Here is a 21,908-nt window from a genome sequence, read left to right on the forward strand (position 1 = left end):
TATATAATAGAGAACAGGCTATTAAGAGAGTCTGGACTAGGTATGCTGAAAAAGCAGAACAATGAGAAAATGCACAAGACACAAATGGTGATGTTTCCATGGAATCATCTAGACTGAAAATTACAGATTTGATCTGCAGAGGAAAAAGGATTCAAATACTTACAAATGTTACATGTCTCCAATCCTGCAGATACATATGCCTCCCAAGCCTTCCAGATCATGATGCTGTTGAGGATGGCAAGAAAATTTCTTCACTTCTACCGGTACGTTGCAAAGTAAGTGCTTTATTTTGCTGTCTTTCTGTGCTGGCAGAGAGAGATCATTAGGGAAAAATGACATATTTCGTTTATCTCAGACAAGCTATTGACAAGCTTGTCCAGGGTTTCCTATGAATCTTACCCTTCCCCACAAATGAATAATGCTGGAGTTCTGCCACTGTTTTCAATTTGAGGAGAATTGGGATCCAACAGAGGGTGCAATCTATGGGACAGTAGCTAATATAGCAATTTCTATAGCAACATTCAACTTCTATTAGTCTCCATGGGTGCACAAAGTCTCTAATGGTAGAAGCCTAGGGAGACCTGGCTTTGAAGTGTATCTGGAAAGTGACCATAAAAAAGATCTATTCCTCAATTTCACCACTTGCAAAACTTCCATTCTTAGGCTCCAAAAGCATAGTTATTGCCAACATGACAAACATTAGGAGACAAAACCACAGGCATACTGATCTATAGGAGAGTAATGTAAAAGGCCCACGAAGAATGCTGACCTTGTTTGCAAGTAATGGAAAAGGTCAGTGCCAAAAGCAGCTCGAGTTAGAGTTACAGCTGGAAAAAACTGGCAGAGAATATGCTGACTGTTGTTTTACACTGCTTAGCTAAGAAGCTGGGAATGATTGAGGATCACTTCCTAAGACAATTCCTAGAATAAATGCAGTGGCCACAGGTGATAATATAAATTCCACATCAGTGACAGTAAATTAAGTCTTCTGCCCTGACTGTATACCTGAAAATCATGAGGATCAAGGAGTCAAGGCTCTACAATTCAAAAATAAATAAGCACTACCATGTTTCCACCTAACTCAGGTTGAAAGCCCATCCATTACTGAAAGTCACTGTCAGAAGATTGTTCTGTGTTTGCTGCAACAACAGACCTTTCTTTCAGATGGCTGTCCAGCAGTCAGCTGACTTAAATCTGGTCGCGGTGTTTCTACAGCACAGTGTTTCTACATCACCTTGTTAAATACAGGTGTGATGTGCATGTTCAGTGTTTTTTAAATCTGTAAAAAGCTACAGATGGACCATCACTCCAGTACAGAAGTCTCTTCTAATAATAGTGACAGAATGTCACATCTCCCATACCGTGTCATCTTCATTGGCAGCATATAGTGAGTAGAAAAGTGTCACAACTGAGTTTCCTCTTGGCAGGATTTATGTCACCTAATTTTAAATATCTACAGCATAGATGTCAATGTAAGAGCTCATTATCCAAGCTCCCCCTGCAATCAGTGGAGAGAAACAGGCACTTTTAGGGCTGAGATAATCAATAATTCACCAAAGAAGGTGAGGGAAGGTACCTTTTCTCATTTGCAGAGTCTCAGGGGATCAATATGGTGGATGTGAGAGAGTTTCCATTCTTTGTGATATATGCCTCTGGTCTGTAATTCTCTTGTTAGGTAGTTGCAAGTGTTTCAATGTCAACATTAAAACCCCTCCCCCAAATTAATAACAATGGTATTTTTCTAGTTTAAGCAATAGAATGCCTTGTTTATGCTTTCATTGCATTTAAAAACAGTGTTTCAAAGTAATGTGTATGTAACTGTATTATAGAATGAGTTGGTAGTACTGCTTGTAAATATTTCTTAAGGCTGTTATGCTATTTTAGAGGCTTTTGAGTAAATACATACCACTATCAAAAAGGAGCAGCATGGTTAAACAGGAGAGCAAAAGGAGGCTTTTATAAATAAAAAAGCATCTGGCTTGAAATGGGAGGTGGAAAAAGAGCATAACTTTGGCTAGTTAAATATAAAACCAGACCATATATAAATATAAAACCATGAGGCAGACCTAAGAAGATTTTGAGGAACAACTTGCTGAAGGCATAAAACCATTGAAGAAAAAAACCTTTTTCTCCAGAGAAGAGATTCTGCCAGAGAAGCTGCATAGCCAATAGATGTGTAAAATACACATGCAAGAAAAATGACATGGCAGAAAAGCTGGATGAATTATTTGCATTGGTGTTCACTCTGGAGGAAAGTTTGATTTTTTTCCTTTACAGTGCCAAGGCTGAAGACCTGTCTTGTGTTCAGGTGCTGGTAGGAGAGATATTAGAATAAATAGAAAAGAGAAGCAGCTACAAGAGAGCTGAAACAAATTTTCTTAGTTTTCATTAGAAGGAGAACTAGTGGTCATCCAGACATCTGGGTTAGGAATCTCTGCTGTTTAATATATTCATAGCTGAACTAAAGAAGTGACCAGGAGTAGTGAGTTGATCAGGTTTTCTGGTGATAAATTATTTTTGAAGATGTTAGTCAAAATTAAAGCTGAGAAAAGTGTTTTGAGAATCGCTTATGAATAGTTCCCTGAAAATGTCACCTCGACACTTTGACCCAGTGAAAAAGGATAATAAAATATTGGGAATTATTAGGAAGAAAATGGAAAATTAAATAAAAAATTGCTGTAGGCCAGTGCACTCAATGCCACATCTATATTTTGAATATGATGTGCAGTTCTATCAGCCTGCTCCTGAAAAGGCAATATGGAATTAGGAAGGGCAGAGAGGATATCAGGAATAGTCAAGTATGAGTCACGGAAGAGACACTAACAGTCTAAGACTCTTCAGCAGGGAAGGAGGGTGCCTAGAAATCATGGGACAGAGGTTTTGAATGGCAAGGCAAAGGTGGAAATAACATTAATTTTTCTGAACAGCACCTACGAGGCGTCAGATAACGTGGTTGTGCTGCAGATGGAGAGCAAACAAAAGGAAGTACTCATTTTGCACAACACACAATTAAGTCATGGGATCTCTTGCTACAGGATGTTTCGTATGCCAAAATATATATAGGTTTAAAAAATGATTAGACAATTCCTGAAAGAAAGGTCCATTGAGGGCTACTAAACAGGAAGATGCTGATGTAACCTCCAGCTCAGGAAGTCCCCAGACTGCAGATTGCCAGGAGCTGTGAAAGTTACTGAGGGAATGCTCTTAGAGCCTTTCTTTTTGCATCTGTTACTGGTCACTGCCCTCTGGGGAACAGGGAGCAAGCAGCGGTTATTTTTTGCTGTGGTTGTTGCATGCAGCATACCATATTTTGGAATCTGTGTCTTAGGATATTAAAACTGAAAGAAGAACTGAATTTAATTTTCTGTGTTCCTGCAGTTTGTCTATTTCATGTTTTCACTCAGTTTTAGTGATGAAACTAGACCGCTTGATTCCTTTTCAATTACAGTGTTTTCAGTTTTCTAGTTCTCCAGTGCTACCAAAATTATACAGTGTGGATATGTGACATTCCTGGACAGTATTGCCAAATAAGAGCAAAGACTACCAAAAACATATGGAAAAACCCCAAATAATAAGGATATTTCTATTCCTGCTGAATTCTGGATTGGTCTTCTACCAATGGCTATATTTGAAATGTCAGTAGTTAATTTCAATTCATTGTTAGTATTTTAACCCAGTGTCTATTTTAAAACAATGCGGATGCCCATTCCCTGGGAATTCAGCACCGGTATGGGAGTTTGGTGCCTATGTCCCTTTCTGGTAAGGGTTTTGAACTCTTCAACTGCAATTTCTCATAACAGGTATGATGGGTATTCCTCCTCCCATGTTGGGAATTGTTCCTTAAAGGCAGACTTGGAACAGGAAAGACCAATCATAAAAATTCTATTTTAGGGAAAATCAATCTAAATATGAGTTACCCAGAATAAAACAAGTTCTCATTGGTAGTAATAGCCGAGTGTAATCTTTCTATCAGATGGAAATGTAATGGGAAATCAATGACTGGACCACTCTTAGTTCTTTATATTTTGCTGCCACACTAATGGAATCCCTGAATGTACTCAGCCTATCTGCCAACTGCCATGTCCGTGGAGGAGCAGTGCAGCTGAGGAAATCTAACCCCAGAAGAGAAATATCAGATGAACACACTGACATTTAGATACTCCATAGCATATTACAGAGATCTTAAGAATAACGACAAATAACAAGCAGAGTAGCAAAGTTTTTTAGTAACAACATGGTAAAGACAGACTCTTAATTGATGCAGGAAGATTATTATTTCTTATTAAATGAAGACTTTACAGTTCTCTGTTGTTAGAACTGTAGGTTGATATCTTGGCAATATTTCTTTTTCTTTAAGATGTTCACTTTAAACCAACATTTAGAACATTAAAATAGCAAGTATTATACTTTCCATGGTAATATATTGCTTTTAACATTTGTAAGCCATAAAGTGTGCTGTTAAGGAATGATATGATTAGTTGAAAAGATCCCACCAGCAAATTGTTCTTTTTAGTAGACACTTCTATACTTAGATAGTTGTATAAAAGAAAGGATGTTATTTGTTAGTACCATTTCAGTTCAAATGTATGTGATGCTGATATTTCAAGCTGAGAGCTTTTGTATTTGAAAGAAATGGAACTGGAAACACTTTAGCTATAGGAGTAACTTTTACCTATTTTAGAAAAATAACTATGAAGCTCAAGGGAGGTTGTGTCTTTTGGTAGTTTTCTTTTTAAATTTTTCAAATTGCTGCAAACTTTTTACCTTTTTCCTGTGTTAAAGAATACGCTGATGTTCATTTTGATAAATTGGTGACTATTCTTGTTTGTAAGAACAGTGTTTTATTTGTGCACCTCTTCACTGCTAACGCTTCATTTCAAAGCTATCTAGATTTCTCCTCGTTCCATTACTCCTACAAGACATTTGTTTCAGAACTTCACTGATTATTAGAAATGTCCTTCAGATTTCTGCAACATACTTCTGATTAATGCTAGCATTGTCTTTTTGCTTAAGCATCTTTTCTTCCTATTTCTTACATGTATATCTGGAAACAGTAGCTGCATCTTCTCAGCCTTTGTTTTGCTTGGGTCAAAGAAATCCCAGTCTTCAAAAATACTTTTAAAAATTCTTAAGACAGATCATTTGCTGCCCCATCCATCTGAGCAGTTTTCCTTTTTACCAGTGTGAAGTACTTTTTTTTTCTTAAAAACAGATAAAAGAATTGTACCATTGCCTGGATAAATTCTGTTCTGTACTGTGTACCTACAGAGCTGGTGTGTTCATCTGACTTCTGTGTAATGTTTTTCTTTGCATAGTACTTCATTAGGTTTGCAGAAGGGGACTGAAGTGCCTTCTTTGTGTTATTTTCAAAGATGTAGTTGTTTGAGTGCCCAGATAGTTTCTAGTTAACATGTTTCAGCCTTGTAGCAATTATGTAGTGACAATTAGCATTTCAGATATTTCTGTATATTCCATTGACAGTCTCTGAAGTTTCTATGGAAAATGATGATTATGAGCCCATCAAAATAGCTTATAATTGCTTTCCTATGTCTCTTTTTTTGAAAGAAAAAATATAAAAAGCATGGTGATGCATTATTCAACCATACTTTTTCATATTCTAAATACACATTGATGTCCATCCTCTGAACTTACGTTGTTATCATTGCACAGAAAACTGGTTTATCTCCAAAGTGTGTCGTGAGGCTCCTCTTGGTCTGAGTAGTCAAACACTTGACCAATAATCTCCGTATCAGTAGAAACGTGATCCTGAGTCCTTTCTGCCACTTCTAGGTCATGCTCAGCTCCTGGCTGTACCACCTCATATTGCTGTGAATCAGCCTTTTTTAGAGCAGGGCATCTGGCAGGGAGCACAGAATTGTGGGGTTTTGCTGCAGCCATGAAAACTTAGAATACTTCTGTGGAAACCAGAGAATATATCAGTGTCAGGCTAGTCTGCAATAGCCTTATTCAGGTCTGGGCCCTATGCCAGATTTCATGTCATTTCATTGCTTCTTACTTGTAATGGATAATAGCACTGCTGTGACCAGTTCTGGAGGGGTTTTTATTTTTAAAGTACGGGCTGAAATTCTGCCACAGGATCAGAGATACTTTAGATGGTCAAATTCTGTCCTGTTGCACGTAACAAGTTACTGATTTCTTAACCTTACCGTGAATTTTCCTTTACTCGTTAGTTAGTATGAGACCAGTAATAAGTAATAATGAATTGATTTGGTAGGCTGTATATATTGTATATTGTTATATTACTGATTTGCACTCTACTCTTACTTAGATAATCATAGGCTATTTCTTCTTTGTTCAGGGTTTTTGTTGTACTTGTCATACATATAAAAATATAAAAAACCTCATACTTGGGTAGATCATAGGTATTTATACATGGATGCTTGGAGGTTTCCTAGACCAGGGCACAAACATTTCTTAGAAATAAGGTGGGAATATTCTGTGAGAGGCTCTGCGTCAATAAGGACGAAGCCTGGCAAAATTTCCATCATCTTTGGAGATTATACAAGATTAAATACTAATACATATAGTAAATATTTGGATTTCAGAAGAGTTATAAATATTTATTGATACAGATATTTTAAGGAAAAGAACTACTGAAAAGTTATTATCCTTTTTAGTATTTATTTAACTTCCTTCTGGACTTTTACCAAACATCTCTCCGAGTTACATTTGCTATAGAGTGTTAAAACCCCACTAATCCATAAAAAGGAGTCAATTTTCTATTAAGTTACCAGATATTTAGAGTGCTCTCTCTAGAGTTGCTTCTGGTAGCCTCTTGGTGTCCTGCCTGTTAATTTCTATGAGACTTTTTCCAAGAGCAATATTTTTATCCGAGCAGTTTACTTTTTTCTTCTGTGCGCCTTTCTTTTGCAGTGCTCGTTTCTTGGGTAGTTGACTCCAATTCAGAGCTCCGGAGGGATGTGTGAACCTTTCCTTTAGCAACCCCTCGCCCTCACTGCGCGTGGAAGCTTTCTCGCCCCAAATGAGCAAAGTCTCCTCTCCATAGCAGGTTTCCTGAGCGGGTGAGGGCCCAGCAATGATATCCACAGCCAGGTTTCGCAGGTTTCTTCTGCGTACCACCTGAGCCAGCGGCTGGATGTCGTGCCAGGGGCTGCTTTGCCGAATGTAAGGTGATCCTGGTGTAGTGTGGCATGGAGAGATTCGGTGGTAGGTGGGGTGTTGCTTCGCACACCCTAGGCGTTTTTCATCGTTGATAATTTGTGAGCAGAGTTTTGGAAAGGTGTTATCTCCGGTGCCTGGGCTACAAAATGCAAGTAGCAGAGCTCTGCAGTAAGGGTCGATACAGCCATACCAAAATCCTCGCTGACTTCGGGACAGCTGAATAGGAGAGTCTCCTTGCGCAGTCGGGAGCCGCTCTGTTTCCTGAGCCTGTGGGGGAGGGATGGGACGGGACGGGACGGGAACATGACTGCCAGTGTCTTCTCCTGGGAGCCTGCCCAGAGGAAGTAGCTTTAGTTTCTGTGGAAAGCTCGGCATTTCTCTACCATTCCAGCCATCTTTCTGGGAAGCACCGTGCCGCTTCCCACAGCCTCTCCTCCTGAGACTGCCTGGGATCTTGGTCTGGATTTTCCTCTTTGGGAAACATGGCTCAGAGCTGCACGGAACTGTGTTGGGTTCCAGTAAGACTATCTATATTGGGATGTGTAGGCTGCTATTTTATTTTGGGCTGTTCTTTTGCCCTTGATTAAATTTTCCCCAGATTCTTCGGCTGGTTTGCAGAGTCTGTGCATGGGACAGCTGTCTGGGCATCCGCAGATGGAGAAAGTGGCCGTGTAGTGGCTGGAGTGAGATGGAGGTCTCCATGGCAGCTCCTCCTTTCTCTGCTGGGTGACAGAAGAAATAGAGCCTTGGGTCCCCGTAGTCTGAAGCTGTAGTTTATTAAAGTAAATTACTTTTTTCTTTCTTTCTTTTGAGTTATTTATTATTATGCTTTTGCTCAGTTATCAAATTGGAAGCAAATGGTGGAAGAATTTGCTTTGCATGTAAATGGGAAAGACTGAAACTACTTCTCTTTGCCGCGGCACTTCTTTGTATACTGTTTCCTTAAGCCCAAATGGCTAATCTTTCCATAATGAACTTGAGTATGTCTTTTCACACGAGTAGTTTCAGTGACTTTAGCGAGGTTTCATGCATTAACAGGCAAGTGAGATTTTACCTTTGAGAGCACCAAATCCTTTTGGAAAAATCCTATAATGTTTAAGCAGAAAAGAAACCAAAGAATTTATAGATTAATGACTCAAGCCTACAGAACCTAAGGGAGGGTTTTCATAGATTCTTTTAAACATCTGGTAACATTTTGCATTAATGTTATGTTTACATGGGGTTAATAAACTGAGCAGCAGTAATAGGAATTGTAGGGAAGTAAGCAAAGTATAGGGGAAGAGGCAGTAGAAATCACCCTTATTAGCAGTCTATTAAGCAATTGCTCTCAAACAGTTTGTAACACTTTATTAATGTTTTAATGGACATCTTAATAATTACTCCTCTTTATAAAGTATTTAAAAATGGAATCTTCATATAGAGCATGATCATGTATTCTGTCACATTTGAGTGCAGAAATAGGATTTTTGTTCTGTGCTTTAGGGTTTGTCCAAGCATCAGTAAAATAGGTCCTCTTTCCTATTGTATCTGCCAAATGTAAGCAACCTAACCAAAAGAATGCGGTTTTTCTCGCCCTATAAATATACTAAATATATTTTGTATAACACTTTGCAGTCATGACTTGAGCAAGTATCCTATAACTCTGGTTGAGAAGGAGGCAGGCTACCTGCTTTCTGTTTAATTACCTTATTCAGATAATACCAAATTCAATGAAAAAGCTGCTAATTCACTAACATGAATCTTAAGTTAGATTTTTTTTTTAAGAGTTAAGTAGTATTTGTTAGGACTAAACCAGCACCGCAGGATTTGGCCCTCTGTGGTGACACAAATGGTGTATTTCAAAATGGGCAAATGTAAACCAGGAAAAGCAGATGATATTTGAGAGGATCGTGCTTATATAAACTTGTTTGTTAGGGGAATTAACTTTCAGTGATTTATTATTCTGCTTGTACAACATATAGCCCAGAAATACACGAGCCTGTTTGCGAAAGCTGCACAACTGCCGTTGGAAGAGTGGGGCCTTTTTTTCCCCTCTCTGTTACAAGGATGAGCAGATGTTAAGCAACGCTTCACTATTTTATGATTGAGAATTATAAAGGCTAGCCATACGTACTGAAAAGTCTTTAGGTATGTTTTCTGTTGGAGACTGACAAAAGAAATTAATAACTTCTGGAATTTTAAAGAAAAGTAAAAATGGCTTCATTGAAAGCAGCAGTCATAAGAGCAAAATTAACATGCAGAACATTGATGTCTGATTGCTGAAAGGATATATGTATGCTGTTGTAAATGGTTATCAATGTATGGGAAAAGGAGAACTTGATTTAAAAGAATTGAGTAGGCAAACATGAATCACTAGGAGAAAAGGGAGAAGTTAACTACACTTCTGAAGAGTAGCAGTTCAGGCTACAATAATAACAACTTTTTTTGAAAGAGTGAAAATTCAACTAACTTACCTTTGATATCCTCTCCTTGAGTAATAATTATGCATGATTTCTACAAAAATGCTCTTCTCATAAGCAGTCTATGAATATAAGGAACTATATTACTAATTTTTTCACTCTTTGTAATGTTTCTAATCATCATTAATGGCCTTCATTATTATTCAGTTATTCCATTTTAGAAAAGCCTGCCAGTTATGCCGAATTATGTAGGGATATATGAGAGTCTATGGATGTTTCTTCGCCAGATACTAGAATGATAAGTGACTATTTGTTCTTACAATATGAGAAAAATGAATTGTTACAGATTCAGAACACTTTATGACTAGCCAGTAGCATCCCAGGCTGTACCTGCAAGCAAGAACATTTGAATCACAGAATTATGAAATACAGACTCAAAATGATATAAAACACTGTTCTTGGGTTTATAGTTTTTTCCAACTGTTTGGTGTAGTGCCCAAGCAATCTGTGATTAGCTTTGTCATAAAGACTAAATCCATGGGGTTATTTTTCAAATCTCTCCTACCACTTTCTAACCAGCATAGTTGTTGGAATTCCTTTATGATATGAATTTTCATTTTCCCCATTCAGAAGCACATACCCTGTCAGAATACTGGGGACCTGATTTAAATGGTTATCAGTGTCACTATAACACACAGTCATTTTCTGTTGCCTTTTTTGCTCACTGGCTAAGGATATGCTGTCCTTATTTGCTTAATAAATGGGCAGTTAAGGATCTTCATTTTTTATGCTTGCTGCACATTCATGTTTTATTATTATTTTATTCTTTCTATTTATAGATTTTACATTAACATTTGATGAATTTTCCACATAAATGGCAATGCTTGATGTAATTCATATCACTCTTAATACGTACAATTTGCATATATTATCCCAAGCAATGACCTAGTAAATGAATTAAATAAGCCTTGGTAATAAGAATGACATATCTGAGCCCATTTAGACAACAAAAGCCAATGCCTCACCAAAGCAGGGCAGTATTGAGAAAACACAGACACCATCTCAGAATACGCTATATATATTCTAATTCATCCCAACCTCTGTTGCAAAGACACAAACACCTTCAAAGAATGAACCAGTGTCTGAAATAAACTAGTTAAGGGTAATATTTTCAGTTCTTTTAGTGAGCACAAATATAATTTTAACATATTCTTGAAGAACAAATCCTCCAATGAGTTGTATGTGGTTTTTATTAATTTTGAACCTAAACCCAGTAATTATATCAATTATATAAAAGCAGCAGTGAAAGAATTGTAATTGCTTGCATTGTGCAAGCCATGCTGGGCTCCTAGCTATTCTTCCTTGAGGAGCTGCCGCAAAGCAACCATTTAAGGAAAAGAGACTTGCAAACGTTCAGAGTGATGGAGCAGGAGCGTTAAACAGATTCTAGGTAGGTTCCTATATCTCTGCTTTACCTGATAACGTTCCTGTTGCCATCTGTTACACTAGGTAACTGTTACCCAGCTGGGAAGGATGCATCTTTTGAAAGCTATAATGGAATCCATTTGGACTGTGTAGCTTCCATAAGATTTGCTGAGACAAGATAACCATTGAGACTTAGACCATTCCTGCAAGAAACTACTATCATATGACTTGAATATTATTAGGGAAGTATTTATTCCTTTAGTGATCATTCAGTGTTAATCTTAATTTAATATATTATTAAATCTCTTTGTTGTGGTCATGCTTTTTTTTTTTTTCTTGGTGATTCATATTTAGGTTATTGGACTTGATTCTGGTTTCTCACAGATTCTTATATTAGCTTCACAGGAGCTATTTGTGATTTACATTAATATCATGCTATTGGAATTATTCCCAGCAATCTCATTGTGAGGGTTTTTTTCCTGTCCTTACAATTGTTCTTTGCTTTCCCTTTGGCAACTATGGAAATGTTAGGCTTTGCCTACACAAATTAATTAGTTCAGGCTAAACTTCTTTGTTTTGATGGGAAAGTTAAGTTGTGCCTGTACAATGAAGCCATTTACCTGCAGTATATTGAGAAAACGTATTTGTACATTTATCCCAGTATAATTTTGTTTCTAGACCACGGAACCTTCCAACCTACTCTGCACCTTCACAGTTAGATCAGTGACTGGAAAGACACATTTATTCGTTACAAGTTATATTTGAGGGATGTGCCAATCTATTTCCCTGGGTGCTCTTGATAAAACTTAACCCCAAAATACAGTCAAGGCAAAATGGGTAATAACTCCCTTGAATTTCAGGGGAACATCACGAACTCCCTTTGAAAGCTAGCATGGGTGTTTTTGGTTTTTTGTTTTGGTTTTTTTGTTTGTTTGTTTGTTTGTTTTACGAGTGTTCATTTCCACATAAAGACCCAGGTCGCATGTGAATCCAGTTCTCTTCAACCACCTAGATGAAGAGGCAGCCTACTCTGGAAAGGAACAATCCCAATCTATTTTATAGCAAAGGCAGAAGCTTTTCTACAGCTGAAAACCCCATATGGAGAACACTCTACTGCCAAATTTCTATCTATTAAGTTGAACAGGATCCAGCATATGTGGCTCCCTTGATTACAGTGCTGACCAAAATGTGCAAAGAGAAATGTGTTCTTTTAAACAGACAGCTCCTAAGACAATTTGGGCTTGCAGGCTTATAAAATTCAAATTCCACCTGGATACATGTAATCATCAACGGACAAAACCCTGAGCTCTACCATTTTATGTTCCTAGTAAGATGCACTGTGTACCAGAGAGTAAAGCATTTGCTGCATTCTGCACTAGCCAATTTCTCTAGCTCATTTTAAAGTGTAATTTAAGCCTCTCTTTTTTATCCTTCACTATGCCTCTCTGATGACAAAACCAGTTTCCTAACTCCCAACTGCTGGTAGGGTACATCCGCTGTTCGCTCCAGGGGTAAGGCTTATGTTAGACACTGGAAACCAGTTCACTTGGGTGCAGGTAGCCCCAAATTGCCACATTATGGACAGTTCAATGCAGACTGCAAAACCTACCCAAGAAAGAGAGAATATTTGTGGGCAGCCGACCTTGACCTACACAGCAGCTATATTTGTGCTCAGGGGAGGTAGCTTATAGCTGGGCCTGTTCAGTCTCCACACACACCTTTGGTCATATTAGACTGGGTTGCTGGGCTGAACAGCTGTATTTATTGGAAAAGCCCAGAGATCTTTACAAGATCTTTACAAGATCTCTGAGCTGATGGTGAAAGCAACTCAGAAGCAATGTCTTAACTAGCATTTAACAGACAGAAGAAATTGAACCAGTTACAATGGCAGCTTAATACAATTAGGGAGCCTTTATGGCCAGTTTATTGCTGTCTCTGGTTTGGGACGAGTCCTGCTTATTGGAGTCTATACATGCCAGCTATGCTGGAGTAACACAGGGTAATCCAAGACAAATTCAAACAATTTGGTAGCTACAGCAGAGCACCTGGCACATTGTACCTCTGCACCACATTAATGTCATTGTACACGTAGATTTTGTTGGTGTCCAACATTTGGTTTAGCAGTTAGTCAAACCCTGTCTGGACAGTAGCACCTTAAGGGTTTAAGCTTCCTGTTGATTTTAGGTATTGCTTTGAGACATGGAAGACATTGAGCCAGATAGGTACCTACTTCAAATCAGTGTATCAGCCAGGAGCAAATAGGTTGTCTGTGACTAAGGTGTAGTCATCAGAAGAGAATCTGAAAAACTGTTCCAGTGTCCTGGCCGCTATAGAGGTGGGGCGACAGCGACATTCTCCCTTATTGCTACTCCCATTTATAGTGTCAGGTTTATGGAAAGTCTTTGAGAGTCAGTGGGATGTAGGCATTTAACCTGCTTAAGTACTTTTGTAAATCCCTTTGGACATCCACCTAAACTGTTAGGCAAAAGAGAGCTTTACACTTTCAAAGGCAAAGTAAGGACATTAAGTAATTAATCCCCACAATGTTTCTGTGATCTGTTATCCTCTATATGGAGGAGGAGACTGAAATGAATGAACTAAGGTTACGTGGAGATGTACAGAAATATGGGATCTCTGGATAATCAATGCTGTGGTTATTTCATTCCTGTTATTCTGCCTTACTGTTATTTGTAGATGATTAAAGTTGGATCCATAGACTTCCTGCACAAATGAAGTCTCCACTCTGACTCAACTGCCATCCTATTAAGAAAATATAACAGAAAATGAGGACATATCCCTTGTGTTTTCTGACGTTTCAATTGTTTCCAGAGGCCCAGGAAGCATGGAAGAGTGGTTAGTAATGCACTAACACTGGACAAAATCCTTCACAAACCATGCTTCTTTGAAAGATTGCTTTTTGATGTGATGTGCAAAAACTTTTTTCCTTTTTTTTAATCAGCCTGACTCCATTGACTAAATCTCTACAATAAGAATGTAAGTTTGAGGATTTAGATACAAAGAGAAGAGCAGCAGTTACATGCCAGTTTTTTTTAAGTGGAGAAGCGATTAGACAGATGCCAGCTGGAAACAAGTTTTGAATCTCTCTGTATTTCAGATGCAGTGTAGCCTGCATCTACTGTAGTCTGCTGTTTTTGGAGAAAGACTGGAGATAGACAATAACCATGACTTTATCTGAGTACTCTAGGGAGTGGCTGCAGCAGCCCGTGGGAGCCCCATGCATTGAGAGTGGATGATAAGGCCTCCCTGCAAAGGTTTTAAATGAAGATCAACGAATAACTGCAGAGATAAAGGACTGCATCTCCACAGTGGATGGTCTCCAGACACCATTAGTGAAGTCGCTCAGTAGCATGCGGTATTGCTTATCATCCCTGATGTGCCAAGTCACCAGTCTGTGAGTGATGGCTCTTGTCCTCGGTGGAATATGCCAAGTGGCTGGCTAAGCCCTGCAAAATGTGGAGTCAAGACTGGTAAATCCCATGTGCCTCAAAGGCAGACTTCAGTCACTGTAGGCACCTACATGGATCAAGACAGTGAGAGAAATCCCACTGTGAAATTGTGAAATGTCAACTACAGATGCTGTTGCAAACTGTAACAAGAAAGCTGCACAGTTGTATTAAGGGACTGTGGCCAGTCCTCAGCTTACAGAAGCAAATGCCAAGTCCAGAAGTATCTCTAGTCACTGTGCAGTCCAGTTTAAGGATATGGTTGGATCTAAACCCAGTGCATTGCCAGCTTTTATATTCAAAAAGATTAAGCCAAAGACTATTCAGCAGGAGGGAAATTCAGTTTTTCTTCCATTTTTGGGATGCACTATCTAGATACCTAACAGACTGAAATAACCAAATAAAAGAATTATCCTTAGAGAAGGGACAGCAGACTTTAGTATGTGTCTTGTGTAGTCTTGAGCTCAGCTTTAATAAATTAGTCAGAGCTGCATGAGTATTCACTGAGCAGAGATGTGAGGAGCAAAGCTAGACAGAACTTGGGAAACACTTTTAATAATCTTTCTCTCTTTTTCATGAGCATTTGATTCTTACTTTATGACTAGTTTTAACTCATGGTAGTTCAATTCTTGATGTTTTGGCTTAAGGGGCACCTTAGAACTTTTGGTATGAATTATTTATTTTTAATAATTTGTTTGTAAAGCCTTTATTTGCTGGGCACTATACATATGGCTGGGAGAGAGAGTCACTGTCTTGAAGGATGACATTGAAGACATCAGTGGTTGTACAACCCAGTAGCAGCAGAAACAGAATTGAGTCCCAATCTGTTACTCTAAGCACAGAGCCACGCTATGTTTCCAGTCAGAAAGCTCAGACTTATTTTTTTCTTATTAATTATTCTTGGTATATTGCATATGTGGTACTATTCACAGTTAAAACCTGGTCTTTAAGATTCAGGAGGTTTATCTTCCAGCTTTGCCAGTCTACTCTTGCTGCTCATTCAGCCTGGAAAGTCATTTACCCAAGGATCTTTGGATTCATTTCAGGTTCAGGAAGCTTGGATTTCAGATTGCTCGCTCCACCTCTTTTTGCCTACTTCCCGTGCTTTCCCCTCTTGGACTTGCATTTGCCCAGGAGAACTGGAGAAAGTTGGCTTCTTCTGAGACATCTGTGCAACAGCAGATAATATTGTCATCAAGACACTAGTAGTATTGCATTGCATTTCATCACTTAGGCAGTGTCTGTTCAATGTTCGTCCTGTGCTGTGTTGTCAGCTCTACGCACATGACCTCATTGGACTTGAAACGCTTGCAAAATATGATCAGGAAATAGCTTTGTGGTTTTCTTGATATGGAAGTCCTTTTCATAACGCCTGAAGTGCTCAGCAACGTTTAATGGTGCATCCTAAAAATAATTGTTTAAAGAAGCAGAGGGGCAAGGACAGCATATTAGTTTCAATTCTTATTTTTTTTTCATGATACACAAATAGTGACTTAGGTGAAATCCCGGCCTTACTGAAGTCAGTGGCAGAACTTCCAGTGACTTTACTGAGGCCAGGGTATACTGGTGTAGTCCTAACCACCTAAATGTTTGACAGCTAGTAAGAGCTAATATCATACTATTTCTCATATGTTACTAATTTAAATATAAATAAGTTTTACCATAAAATGTAACATGCAAATATCTCTGATTGAGAAAGATCCATTACTCTTAGTTGTGAGCTCAGATGATCCTAATATTCAAATATACTGTAGTATTTATAAGCAGTGGAGCAGAACTTTGGGAAAGTTATGGCTGGTATCTGAGAGCTGTAACATTTACAAACATTAAATGAACAAAAACATATATTTTTATGCTTGCCATTCCAGACCCGTGAAACTTATATGAAAGGTTACAAGACAAGGGACTGAAATGAATCTATTACACAATTGCTGCAGGGATTTGCTGAGCACAGTAATTAATTGCTGGTGTATTCATTTGCGGCAGGAGGAGCAGCAGAAGGAAAATATCTCATTGAATTTAGAATTGTATTTATTCATGTATGCACTGTGGTGTTACAGCACAATTATTATCTGACACATTGGAAGCGGACTTGTGCTCTGTTAGTTGCTTGAGCTATGTGCTATTATTGGGTGATCTGCTACAAAAATGCACAAAACATTTATTTTGAGAGATGCATTCAGGATTGTAATTGATGCCTCACAGATCTCAGCCTGGCATTCTCAAAACCCAGCAAGAGAAGGAGGAAGCTCAACTTGGCATCATGTATGGGTAGCGTACAGCTCCCTAAAATGCTGATGTGTCCACAGGGGCAGGTAGGAGAAAATCTTGAGTTCACAGGTCAGCAGTCTCTTAACGAGGAGCTCTGGTTTTTTTATCTGTGTCTGGAAGGAGACACGGGTGCAAGCCAGTCTGTGCTGCTTTCCAGTTTCCAGTGCAGTGTTGGCACCAATCCACAGGCAGCCGCTCATCCAGCATTCCTGGCTAGAGGATCATTTCAGCAGCTATATAATATGTCAGCCAAGAGGAAGCAAGAAGGAAAAGGAAAGTGGAGTTATGAAGTTAAAACCAAGAAAATAAAAATTCCAGGCAGCTGTAGTGTGGCAATGGCTGCTGGTGGGGGTAATAGTTTCTTTGGTGAATCTGCTGCATAGTTTCTAATAAAACCTCGCTAATACTGTTCGGAGATTTTTTTCCCCTGAATTGTTCATTATTGTTTGCATCAAGCTTGTGAAAGCTGACATGACAACAGCTGATGTAAAGGTTTATACTTTGGGCAGGTTTTAAGAGAGTAAATATGGACTAAATGGTGACTGTAGGCAGAACCGTAATGGTATGCAAGCGTCACCCTCCCAGGAATGAGAGAAGTACTGTGCGCTTTGCATCTCGTTAACCAGTGCTGAGTTGTAATCCCGACCCCACCAAGCGCCGCTGTGGAGAGCGTCATGGGAGGGCAGAGGTGGGGACCTGCATGATCTCTACCCAGACACCAGATGTTGTATCCAGGAAGAAACGGAGTATAGCCCACCCTGTCGCCTCAGAGCAGGGTCAGGGGAGAAGGCAACGGGGACTGGGCTCTTCCCGTGCACGCCTTTCGTTCACAACGTTGTCACTGCAAGTGATGAAGAACTTGGTCCTGTGCTCTCGCTGCAGTGAGCGGTGCCCTGCCCCAGAGGAGCCTCATGGGTGCCAACCTGGCGGCTTATAGAATAAGGTGGTTTTACACAAAGGAGTAGCAGAATCAGGTTTGGAATGATTATTCCTGAAGATTTAAAAAATAAACCAACAGCTTCCTATAGGCCTTTTAAACAAACAGCCTAAATGAATGTGAAGTTAACTTCTCTTTCCGATCAGTCTGATGAAAGAAACAAATAGAAGCGATGACAGGATTATATTACTCTATTAATATGACAGATTCTAATTTGTGAGAAGAAATGAACCTCATTCAGCGTTTTATTACTTTCAGAAATTCTAAAATCAATGCAAGATATGCCATAAACATCATTCTTGGCAGGCACTCATTGAGGTAAACATATAACTCAAAGATAGCTTGAACTGAATTCTGACCAATTTAGCAAGTAATAAGCAAGGCAGACTGTGATAAGAACATTAAAAAAAGAGACAGTAACAGAGTTACCAACAGATGGTATCCATAAATAATGTTGAAATAATAATAATATTTTAAATTTATATATGATGCCTTTCAGTCTGGAAAATCCCACAATGCTTTACAAAACTGAATTTAAAACACAAACTTAAACTGGAATGCAGCATTTCTGGTGTGAAATATGACAGTTGTTTGAGAGCCCAAGCAATGCCAAGTCGTTTGGGACAAGAAGAGAATAAGAATTTTAGTTCATTGCTGCTGCAGTAAGAGCTTGGGTTGAATTTTATTTCTTTCTTCTCTTCTAATCTATTTAATCTACCATCACTGATAGTACCTGGATATTCTACCGTAATACATCGCTATTATCCAGAAAGACCACTCTTCCTACTGTTAATGATATCAGATGCAATGTTGATGTTATTTATTAAATCTCTAAATTATCAGCAATTTTGCTTTATCCTATGCAAAAAAGACATTCTCAGCAAAAATATCTCCCAAGGACAAGTAGCAACAGTAGTTAGTATGTCCATGTGTGGGGAATATTAACTCCTATGTCAGTCTAAATTCTGAAACCTTTGTCTTTCGCTGCAGAACATAATTGCTCCTTCCAAACACTTACGTAGCTCGGCCTAACTTGAGACTGTCTTCTGATCTCAGATAAACCCAGGCAATCCTTCTGGCTTTAGTGGGATTATGCCAACATAAGTGAAACTAAAATTTACCCATTGTATATGAGAGTTGATAGGTGCATAAGGCACTGTGTGACGTTTGAAGGCTGCAATGGAAAAGTGCTGGAGGATGATAGGGAAAAATCATATGCTGTGTACACAGAGCAATGGAAACTATTTAAAGCAGCTCCAGCCTCGAATATTCTGCGTAGTCCCTTCAGAGGGAGAAAGATGTTACATGATAGCCTGGATATTTGAGTGTATTATAGAAATAATATACTCTGTATTATAGAAATAATATAAAATAGAAAATGTTGAATACTTCTGAGTGATGAATGACACAATCTATTTGCAGGAATGCTGAAAACAAACCAGGAAATGATGTTGGTTAAAATTAATCTTTAAAACTCTCCCATTCAGGTCTGTAGGAATCATAGCCAGTGTTTTCCCATTCCAAGCTCACATTTTTTATAATGGCACCTGCAAGGACTCTTTATGTCAGATGAGCTTTATGTCAAGCTCATGGCAACTGTCCTGGAAATGGTAGAAATACTGCAGGGTACCGAAATACCTTAGAATACTGGAGCATTTCTTGAAAATGGGGGTTTTCCTTGTAAAAACAGAAAAAAATGTTGGTGACAGGGCTTTATCTGAAATCAACTTTTTAACCCTTCTGAAAAGCTATGCTAGCTTGCACTCATTAAACATTTGTAGCTTTCTAAAAGTGGGGTGGATGTAAATATTTTTTGTTCATAGGATTCCCATGCTGGCACTCCACAGCGCCTGTGAATGTTTCCGTGATGGTGTGGGACTCAGGTGTGAGCAGATTTACCATGTGTGTGTGGAGAATAATGACAGCCTGCCCTGGGAGGTAACACAAAACCAGCACCTGAGTGTTGCCATTTACTGTTGTCAGAGCTACTGTTGGCAGAGCATTCAATCTGTATTTTGATGCAGACGATAATTTAGGTGGCAAAATGAGCTAATATGTTGCACAGTAGTACTCATGGCTTTCTGGCATCTCTTCCACTAAGAGGAAGTTGAAAGGTCAGTGGATTGGATGTTGCTGTACTCTCAGGACCAATTGTTAAATATACTGGGTAAAATGTTGTCTCCTATAAATTAGCAGAATTTGTGCTGGTTGCACTGGATCCAGGTTCACTTCTACTGTTTTTCAGTCAATCCATGTGTTTTTTGGATGGAGGGGAAGGAGAGGAATGCAGAAGTTACATTGTCACATACATAGCAAATATTAGCATAGGTATAGCTTCAGGTTACTGAATAGTTGTCTCAAACATCATAGAAAATAGAGTTTTATTGTTTATTATGTATAAGTTACATATTGAAAAGTCCATTCTTGATCCAGCATGTATCTGCTTTTCAGGAAATATGAGTCTTCGGTTTAACTATGGCAATTTATGCAGGAATACTTGGACTGTCAGCTTAGGTGACAAACTGTAACTCATACTTGATTCTTATTCATACCAGCAGGACGTGTGTGTAATCATACACATCCCTACATGCATGGACTCATTAGTGGTATCTGATACTATTGCAATATTTAAAGGGTTTCTTAATTTTAGACCTGCTTTTGTGAGACACTGGGCAGTCTCATAGTCATTTGTTTCCATTTGCATCTTGGGATTTTACAACACAGTGGATTTGCTTCCTGATTTTATTTTTGCAGTTGCATATCTGCAATGCATCTGACTTTAGTTGCAAGTTTAAATAAAATTTATTTTTCAAAAATACAGGATTGCGCGCATCAGAGTTGACACTGTTGTCAGGGCTTCTGTGACTCTGTTTCGTATCCTTGAAGCTGGTGCCTGGAAGTTGTTGCCAACAACAACTCTCCATGTATGCTGTGTACAGTGAGCCTGGTGACCTCCGTCTGCCTTCTGATGGGCCCATGCCCATAGCTAAAGAGCCTGTCACTATAACTGACATCCTTATCGGCAGTCTGCACAGAAAGCCTGAGTTTGGAGTGGACACAGAGATACAGCACATCTCCACGCCACCGGCACAGACACAGGGAGCCGGCACGTTGCGACCTACTCCCAGACCCATCAGGCTTGGGAAACGTGGCCCAGAAAACACCATCGTGTCCTTCTGGGAGTCGGTTTGGGTTCAGAAAAGGGGAAGCTGCTTTCAGACGGCCCTATGTCTCTGCTAATATAGCTGTGCTGTACTGCAGAGCTGTACTATGTCAGGTTGGCCCTATGTGCCAGACTCCACTGTCTACACAGACTCCCTTAGGGATTCTGACTTCTTTGAAATGTTTTGGGTTTTGTTTTGTTTTTTTTCTTTTCACCTGAGCTGAGGCACAAGGAAGAGAAAAATGTGTTTAGTTTATCCTTGCTGCTGTCTCTGCGCTACCTTTCAGGCCTGTCAGTGTGGTAAGGTCCTCAAATGCTAAATTCATGTGAAAACATAGACCCCAAAACCTCACTGTTTAAATGCATTTTAGTCCAGCCTGTAAGAAATGGATCATTCAGTAGCCTGTTTTCTGAGTATTGTGTTACTTGTATTTTGCCCACAGCCTTATCTTTGCCATGCAGACTTCCAGTTTTTAGGAAGCAGGTTTGCAGGTCTGTCTACAGGTATTTAGATATTTCTAGCTGTTTTAAAACCTCAGTACCAGCTGAAATAATTAAGAAAAAGGTCTGAACACTAAACATACACTGCTGCTAATGTAACTACTTTACATAAATTTACTCTGGATGATTTCTTTTCTCTGTCTTCTGGAGGGTGACATTTGTTCTCACAATCTGTGGTGAGACCACAGTGAGCTGGCTGACCACAGTAACTGCTGCATGTCATTCTGCTCGCTGCAGATTAGGAGCATGGGAGGTATCTCTTGCTTCTCTTTTTTTCTTTTTTTCCTATTTCTCACTTGCAGAACAACTGAAAAAGGACAAGGTTGAGATATTTCCTGAATGTTGCATTGTGCCTTGCCCTGCCCGGTGCGCAGAGGAGGCGGGGAGAGAGAATGAAAAGAGCTGTTGGACTAACTTGACTCTTTTGTCACCCAACTGCTCAGAAAACAGAGGGTCAACAGAGACCGGGGCTTCAAAACAGTGAGGTTGGAGGAGGCAGGGCTGTCAACCTTTCCTGCACCGGCCTGCAGAATAGTTGCTGCTCCATATGATTTCTGTTTCTGTCTAGAAAAGTGCTTTTTACAGTAGGAAAAGCATTCTATAAA

This window comes from Haliaeetus albicilla, chromosome 10, assembly GCF_947461875.1.
Source record: "Haliaeetus albicilla chromosome 10, bHalAlb1.1, whole genome shotgun sequence".
NCBI lineage: Eukaryota > Metazoa > Chordata > Aves > Accipitriformes > Accipitridae > Haliaeetus > Haliaeetus albicilla.